Source organism: Egretta garzetta, unplaced genomic scaffold (genome assembly GCF_000687185.1).
Source record: "Egretta garzetta isolate BGI_Z169 unplaced genomic scaffold, ASM68718v1 scaffold34, whole genome shotgun sequence".
In the NCBI taxonomy this organism is placed as follows: Eukaryota; Metazoa; Chordata; class Aves; order Pelecaniformes; family Ardeidae; genus Egretta; species Egretta garzetta.
In genome coordinates this window covers 2,421,436-2,430,919 of record NW_009259586.1, presented here as the reverse complement: position 1 = coordinate 2,430,919, position 9,484 = coordinate 2,421,436, and positions in this window count along the sequence as shown.

Sequence of the window (9,484 nt, the reverse complement as noted above, 5' to 3'; positions counted from 1 at the left end):
ATGGGGCTTTCTAATTATTCTCTCTGGGTCCATTATTCAGTAAGTAATTAATCTTTTATTTTATATTACTCTCTCTTTTCATATTTTTTAAAGTGTATATATACTGCTCTCTCTGCAGCGTAGAGAGCTCTGCAATTATTAGCAGCCAGCTTTGCCTTCCCAACCATGGCCACTGGACAGCAGGCAGGAGATGCGATTTCTCAGAATTACCTCTTGCATTCTCTCTTTTTAAAATTTATTTTTAATTGGATAAATAAGTTACAAAGAGGAATTCATGCAACTCACTTGGACTTGTCTGGTCACTGAGTCTCCGAAGTCTCCCACTGGAGGTCCGGGTGATTCCTAAAACAAGAAGAAAGTTTGAATGGGCCAAGGGAGTTCACGGTATATGTGGAGCAATCCCCCCGCTATGACTCTGTATCCGGTGAGGCACATTTTTGGTTGGGAATCTGCTATGCGCAATCATCTCTGCGATCAAGGGAATATTATATGTTAGTTTAAACAGAAAAACACCTGAGGAGACACCTTCATCTTTCCCTGAAGATGTCAAACATTATTATTCAAACATCTCAAACCCACAAATGTATTTAGGGTTTCCAAAAAACACCAGAGAGAACTTTTGAAATCATTGAGTGGGACACGCACCTTCATCTCTTGCTCCAGGATATTTTATCCTGGAAACAAGTGCAGCACTTCCAGAGACAGGTTTCCTTGCTGAGAGAGGAGAGCACAGGAATTTAAGGACCAGCACATGCCTTATGCTGGCAGAGAGCCCAGCAAAGAGGCTCCTGCAAAGAAACCACTTTGCAGAGGTGCTTGGCCTCTCCAGCCAGCTCAGCTGCAAGGACAGCAGTGACTCCTGTGCTCAGCATTGCAGGAAAGCAAGGGGTGACCGCTTTCTGGCTAGATTGCACCCAGCATCATATAGGAGAGCCCTGTCATGGCATTAGACAGGCTGAAACACAGGATACATCGCGTGCTCTAGGCAGATGCTAAGCCAGAACACGTCGATCCAGCTGTTGGGCTAATTCTGCTCCATCTTTTTTAGTGAAAAAGTATTCATCATGCTCACTGGGGTAGCACGCTGCTAATTCACATGCACTGTGCTGGAGAAAGATATGTGGATGACAACCTACCCAACATCATGCATTACTCTGAAAGACAAAACCCAGCTGTACCTGTCTCCTCCATTTCCACACCCATTTCAAACCCCTGCCTGCCTCCCAGACTCCACACAAGCCAGTGGGACCCGCTGGCTACAGCGACATTTCTAATCCATCAGCAACTTCTCTGCCACCCCAGCTGCCTATTTGTAAAGCAGCAATTGCCATAACACTCGCTTCCCAGGTATGCTGAAAAATTCAGCAAGAACCAGAATTCATCTTAACAAGCCTTTGGTTAAAACCTAGCCATACGCAGGAACCGCATGTTGATTCGTGCCTTAGTTTCTCTTTGCACAATTAAAGTGGACACAATAAATGCAGTGAGCCACCTTATGTGGTATGCTATACTCTAAAACTACCCCGAATGCTACAATGTCCTGATATGGGGATTCCCAGAAGGTCTGGCAGCTCCTCAGTCTCTGGTGGGTCCTGCTGGAGGAATAATAACTCCCAGATAGGGTCCATCATCTTGGACACCAGATGCTGGAGCTGTCAGGCTCCAGAACACAGCTCAACACAAACCTTGCCCGACCACACCAATCTTTTGAATTGGGATTTCTACCCTGCAAACAGGTAGGAATCCCAAATTTTGGGGGTAATGTTGTTGCTTAATTACAAGTGATAGTATCTTCAACAAGTATCTTCATTTCTCACTGTCTACCAGATCTGCTGGACAATAAGCAAAGGGGTTAAACCAGCACCAATTTAAGCTGCAGAACATCCTCAAAATGTGATTTGTAACTTAGCTGCAACCTTACAAACCTTGTCCACTGGAAGAGCGCATCGTACAAAAGAAAAAAAAAAGAAAAAAGAAAATACATAAAAGGCAGGAAAACTTTCATACCAATGAGCCCTGGGATGGAGGGAGGGAAGGGAAAAGAGCTGCCTGGCAACTTGATGTGGAAAAAGTGTCTCACGCTCAGAAGTCTCTGCTTATAAATATGCATATGTGTGTGCATTTTCTCTCTGCCTTTCCTTTTCTAATATAAAAAGCCTCTATGCCTACAACCTCATGTGGGTGAACCTCAGGGCCAGTTCCAGCGAAATGGGGGAGCTGCTGGACTGCAGCAGCGCAGGGAGAGCCCCTGGCCAGCACCACCGGGAGCCGTCCCCCTGCTTGGCTCTGCCCCCCAAAGAGCTCCACCAGCCAAAGGGCCGAAAACAGAGCCGGGACCATCCACCGAACACCCAGCCTGTCTTCTCAAGAGCCCTACCTGCATTACAGCGGGGCAGCCTGCTGCTGCACACATCGCACTGCCTGCAGTTCCCAGCACTGACAGCGAGAGAAGGGCTGAAGTTTCTAGGAGCTTGTGCACTATAACCAGCATTATACATTTTAAACATTTTTTTTTTCTATTAAACCCAGTCCCTGATTTTTCCCTCCCTAAATATCTACTGCTTCTTTGGATGCTAGCAAGAATGAAAAGGTGTATTACCTCTGCTCAACAGAGTTTTAAATAGCACTTCTTCAGACAAGCTGCAAGAGCACTCAAGCCCTGGCTGAGCTCCTTGCAGAGAACAAACACCTCTGCTTTGTCTGCATGCAGACAAGGTGCAGTGTTGAAATCTGGCTCTCATATTTGCTCAAATCCCAGAGAAAAACGTCCCTTATGGGTGGCACGCTGAAGAACACAGATATGCAGCCATGCTGAGCTGGTTAAATACATCCTTTTATGTTCAAAGACTTCATTGAGTCTGCGGCAAAGCGGGACGGAAGCAGAGCAAGGAGCTTACAAGCTTGGACAGGATCGCACATAGGAAATAGGCTTTATTCCCTTTAGCAACAACTCCAGTGGAAAAACACACACAGGACTCCGAGCATCCAACCCGGCACAGCCATCGGAGCATCCGAACCCTGGCTGAGCCTGTACCTTTTATGCAAACATTTCTGAGAACTTGCTTATCTGCCCCATCTCTCAGGTTTTCTCTGGGGATCTGTTAAGTACTATTCACACCCTTTTTAAGTAGGCAAACTGAAAGGTGGACAAGCCAAATTGATTTGCTCTGTATTGGAGACAGCATTAGAAGGAAGTTTTTCTGACAGCTGTTGCTTCAATCCCTCTTAACAACATTAATAATACATAATAATGCTGTTAATCCCCTTTCAATGGGAAAAGAAGGGGCAAACAAGCAATTGGTACAGGCTGTCCAACACCTTAACGGCGAATCTGGAACAAGGAGGGAGCACTAGAGTCTGCCAAGCTGGCTATCCGTGATGCCCACTGCCCCTCCATCGAGGGGGGATCCAGACACAGTCCTGGAAAGCAGATCTCTCAATAAAAAAAACAAAAAAAAAAAAAAAAAAAAAAAAGAGAAAGCAACAGCTAAAAATATGCTGCTCTGAACACACTGCCAGGAAGACGGCAATGTGGGCAGGAGTGGAGAGCATCGGCATGCTGAGCACGTTCCGGGGTTACCTCTATTTATAGCATGGAAGCAGCAAGCGGGGCCCTGGGTTTGGGCTATGGGGCTGTGAAATGAAAATCAAAGGTTTCCACCCCAGACACAGTGTCTATGAGCTTTCCCTCTTAACGCAGTTCAAACGCCCTCAAGCCATGCTATAAATTTATTGTAGCGCACTGGACTGAGAAACATAGTGAAATATGCTTTATTTAGCTGAAATTAGGAATGCTTCCCCACATCCCCGGCAGAATGACTTCAAAATGGAAGAGTCCAACAGTTAAAAATCGGTCAATCCAAGCACAGTTCATTCATCCCAGCGGATGTACCGCAGCAGGACAGAGTTATGACATATGCAGAGCTTTGCCTCACCTTGGCTCGCTGGCTGAACAGGATTTTTTCACATTTTATACTCAACGACTAATTCCCTCCAGATCCACAGGCTGGGACCATATGGCCCAGCAGAAAGGCAGCAGCACCAGGCACACAGGCCAGGACCGGGGTCTCCTTCACGACCGCTGAAGCCAAGAATGGCTCCAACGGGGTTGTGTCAGTGCAAGCGAGATCCCAGCCAGGCTCATGTCTAAATCACTCCCTCCAGATAATATTGGGCCAAACGTTCTACTATTTCATGCTTCTTGTAGCTGCTGACAGAACACACCATGGATGTAAAGCATTCCAGTATTGAAACAGGAGCATTTTCTAGACAATTGCCCCAGTGCAGAGGATGCAGACGTGGTGCAGGGCTGCAGGGAGACTAAATCCAGCCTGTCTGGAGAAAGTGTCCTTGCTATGGTGTGTCTTTCCTAGAGGACTTTATTGAATCTGAACCTAGTGCTAACAAGGGGACTGCCAGCCATATTCATCTCCAGTACAGTCAATGCATACATTCTCCAAAACACATCAGAGTTTTTGCCTGATACACCCCAAACTTTTTATGGATGCATATAATAGTAACAAGACAGGCCACTTGAGATTTATTTTCTCCTCACAGTAAGTGATCCATGCCACTACACTCATACCATGTAAAAAAATCAAAAGAACAAATGAGTAACTTTCATTATCAAGAGAAACCATGGGGTGTGGACAAACAACAGAGGTTGTAACCCAGGAACTTGCTCTCGGCTACACAGTCCAGTAAAAACAAAAACCAACCAAACAAAAGAACCCAAACCAAGCAAAGGTTCGGTCAGAAAGGGATGATCCAAAACCAGCAGGAGACATCCCTCACTGTGCTGGAGTCAGCAAAGCAGCACCAGGTCATCTGAGCAGCCAGCGTGACCCCTTGCTTCTGTTAAATGTATTTACTAGTGGGTCTGAGATCAGAGAATTCAGCTTCCTTCTTCATCCAACACGAACACGGCAGGGTGTCCAGACAACACTGGACACATGTTCATCCAAGACCAGTTTCCTCCTATGGACATTTCCCCACTCCCAGCTCCCCAGAGCTCCCTCCTGGAGCATGTAGGTCTAGGCCAGGTCATGGAGGCATCCCTAGACTCCAGCAACTTTGGCACTGGGGTGGTGGGAGACACCGCACCCAGCAGACCATCACTTCAGAGGTGTCTACAGCACCTACACAGCACTGGCATTTGAGAGTTGCCTCCCTTCAGGGCAGGACCTGCACCAGCCTCTGCGCTGCAGAGGCACCCAGCCCTACCTCCTCCAACCCATCCTGCCCATCGCCATCTCCTCAGGCCATCCCTGCTGTCAGCTAAGGAGGATATAAGATGACAGCAAGGATGTCACCCCATTTGCCACCCTGTAGTGGATGCAGAGCTGGCAGGGGTACCAGCACAGACTGCTGGGACAGAGCTTTCCGCTCCCTTTTAGGATGCGCATATCCATTACAATGCTCTTGGGACCACCATTTCAGGACCGTACAGGGTGTGAAATTCACCTCATATTATCTACTTCACAGGTACTATCCAGGCAGTGGGGAAGAGAATCGCCTTCAGTCGCAGTTGTATTTCATCCTGCTCTACACAGGCAAGCTCCCGAGATAACATGGCTGGAGAGGACGTCATCAGTAACAAGGCCTAGAGCTGCTAACAGGCGAGGATAACCCATGCGTGGTTTGATCCATACCACATAACCACCGCCCCAGTGGCCTCTCCAACATACCCAGACCAGCTGCTGGGGATGGAGCTGCAAAGTTTTAATGCTGACATAGGACATCTCCAGAGGTAGAGCTCTGCACGTGGCGCTGTGGGTGGCACTGGAGACAGAGGCTCTGGGGGAGCTGAGGACTGTGAGGGAGAGGCATCTGTGTGCAGACCAGCAAAGGAAGAAGAGTCTCTGTTGCTTCAAGCCCAACTCCAATGAACCACACAATTACGACTTCACTTCCATTAACTTGAAATCCACTTGCAACACTAACCTCAAAAGGAATATATTTTTTTAAAAAGGGGAAAAATTCATGTTCATTTCCAGCACTAATCAGAAACATGCACTGAAGAATAAAAGACACTTTTCCAGATTCTGTGTAATAGAGACTCTTTCCAAAGAAGCTGAGCACAGCTAGGGGAAAAAAAAAACAACTTTCAACCCATGTGCATGGTTTCATTCTGGATCAAATATCTCTGGCAGCAAACTGAGCTTTCACTGGGATGGAGGGATGCCGATGGAATGGAGGGATGCCATTCCCAAGAGGCACCGAGTACAGATGCAGGAGCAAACCACGACCCTCTCCAACACAGCTACCACCACAGGAGCATGCCAACAAGGTGTACATGTCTAGGGTGAAGGCTAAGCATAGACCATACAGCCCAAAACACCACCAACCATTTAATTTATGTAGGAGCTGGATATCACCAGGCCGGGGCGAGACAACACTGCTCATCAGCCCAGCACCATTAACACAAGGGAAGCCACGAGTTCGCACACAGAAATAACCCAGCCCGAGGCTGGATTACAGATAACCCTCAAGGAAACCACAGGAAAATTGCCATTAACAAGATGCATATATTCCTACCACAATGTTATATTGCTGGCAGGTGTCAAACACATTCTAACACTCAAAAAAAAAAAAAAATGTTCCAAAAGCTTGTGCTCATGATAAGAGGCAGCAAGAATTAAGTCTCGATTTTTTCAATGTTAGAAAGGTTTCCTCAAGCCTGGCAGTAATCTGCCCAGAGCTCCTGGCCACCAGAAAGGGCTGTTAGTAGAAGGACTGGTCTTCTATGGCGGTGGAAGATGACAGGGGACCCAGCACTCGAATCTTGGCTCAATTTCAGGTTTTGATTCAAGATTTTAACTCAAATTAAACTGCAGTAATTCTCAGGAAATCAGCTGATGCATCCATAGAGCTCAAGGCCAGAAAATTGCCTTGACTGACCTGCAAAACCCACACCACCCATTTTTATCCAGTCATCACGAATTCAAGCTCATGCTTGAATGAAGTCTTGGCTTTTCAGAGACATTCAATGTCAATGTCAAGATTTAAACATTGGCGTGATCCCAAGTGCTTTGGCAAGTTGCTCAATAATTAAAAGGGCCTTCCAACAGCACAGAGACTGTGCCTCTTCCCCACGCGCTTCTTCTGAGGTGAGCAAACTCAGTCCTCAGATATTCACTTGATAGGAATAACAAGATCGTTTCACCACTGTTTGTGATGGTCTGTTCTTTACTGCCCACAAATTCCTCACAGCTGATAGTCATTCAGAGATACGCTGGACAATCATGAAAGCAAAAAAAAAAAAGAAAAATAAAAAAAATTAGCACAAGCAGTTTTTCAGATGAAAAAACGTGTTAGTCATCATCTGTGATTCTTCTGGTTAGAGTGTTTCAGTAATCTGGCCGGGCAGCAGGAGGGATGCCACATCACCACACTGACACATCAGATGACTTGTGCAAATGCGTATTTATAATGCAAGTATCCACACAAATTGGAAGGGACTGGAAAAACAGGCCTTTTGTATGTACGGTCAGTTTTGCTGGTTTAGGCGATTCTTCACTTGGCAGCAGGAGGTAACGGGAAAGGATTTATAAAGGAACAGAAAACTGTTCTTGTGAAGCTATACTGCTTGGGAATGGACCTGGTAACTACTGTCAATTCTCAAATCACTTCCAGTTCACTGTTGAAGCTAACCAGACTTCCAAAGAGATCCCATCCCTCAAAATTTATTCAGTCTTCACCACGCTCCTCCTTTGCTCACAGTCCTTAGCTCCTGAAATGGAAGAGGGAGAAGCAGAAGGATCCAAGAGCTACAACACACAGCGTCGTCATGGCATTTTCACTAAATGAGGGGGTTTTGCAAGAATAGGTCACCAAGCTCACAAAGCCAGCGCCAGGGCAGCTTGGGTCTGGTCCCATTTGTTTCTGCAGAACCTGCAGCATCCCAGCAGAGATGGGAAGGAGGGAAGGCGGCTGAACTCATCCAAGCTGCAGCCTCGTTCAGAGAAGGAAATAATCAAACTCATACATTAACCAGCTGCCACAAGAGCTTCAGCAAGCTAGAAATGTGTTAGTTAATGATTAACATTAATGGCACAAGAGTCCCCAGAAGCCTGAATGGACAAAGGATACGGCTTAGCATGCAGAGTGCTATGCAAACAAAGAACAAAACAATCACGGCTCATCCTTCACCTTCCAAAAAACCCAAACATTTACAGCATCCAGACTCACACACGTACCTAACTTTCTCAGGTTCATCTAGCAATGGCCGTGGGTTAGCTGGCAAAAAACACCATCAGATTTGAAGGAGGGGAAAGGAATTTTAAAACTGCAATGTGGTATTTCCATATGGATCAAATACTCTCAAGACACCCTGTGGGTCTCCTCCCCGCAGGCCCATAACATTCTGGCTCTGCCCACACAGGAGAACTGGTGCAAACTTCCCAGCCCAGCATCTGGCTCTCCACTGCACTAACACCACGTACAGCTTTAGCACACCAAGCAGCAAGGCATTATTTCAGATTAAAAAAAATTAAATCGTTGTTATTTAAATTTTAAATCAAGTCCTTGCTACCTTCTTGTAATGTCAGTGCAATTCAAATTTTATGTTTCAGCCACGTTTGCTCAGTGACCATTTGCTGCTTCCCTGCTCTCGCTTCAGACACACAGAACTCCCAAACTTGTGTTTCAGAGGGTCCCCACACAGCAAACATCACTGGATTTATCATCGGAGCCCTGCAAGCCTGGGGCTGCCATCAGGATGTAATACAGATCCCTTCTGTTTGCCAGGCTCTGAAAGGCAAATGTTGATTTTTCCCAGAGAGGGATGGGGGTGTATAAAGGAGAAAAGCTGAGGACAAAGAGGCAGCGGCTCACCAGCCGCAGGGCTGCCGATGGCAGAGGGTAAGGGTTCTCCTGAGCCTGGGTGACCCACAGGATGACCCTGCCTGGCAAAGGTGTGCCAGCACCCGTAGCTAACAGGACACCCAGACCAGACCTGGCCACCTTGGACTCCCCAGCCCTAGTGAACAACTCCTAGTTCTCAGCTGGAAGAGATAAGCGACAGCTTTTGAGTTTGAGACCAGTGTCCGTTTCTGAAGACACAGCAGAGGGAAAAAACCTCAGCCAGGGATTTTACTTAGATGCAAACACGCAAGTCCAAGTCTCACTCCAGGCTTGTGACAAAGTGCCCTTTTCTTCCACCCAGCACAAGAGATGCTCCACTGCAGCCATGTAACATCCAGATGAAGGAACCAACGACAGGCAAAGCAGCAGCCAAGGGACTATGGTCACTAAATCCCATTCCCTCCCTAGCCAGAAACTCAGATACACAGCATCAAGATTCACAAACTGTCTGGCCACTTGATTGAGAACAGGTAATCTTGCATCAAGCAGACGATGGTCACTTTTCTCTCTGCATCAAACATCCACACAAATGTACATTGGGCTGCAAATGCTACCTGGAGCCTTTCCACTGGAGCATCCCTAGCATAGCAGCAGCTGAAATGCACACACTACGCAACCA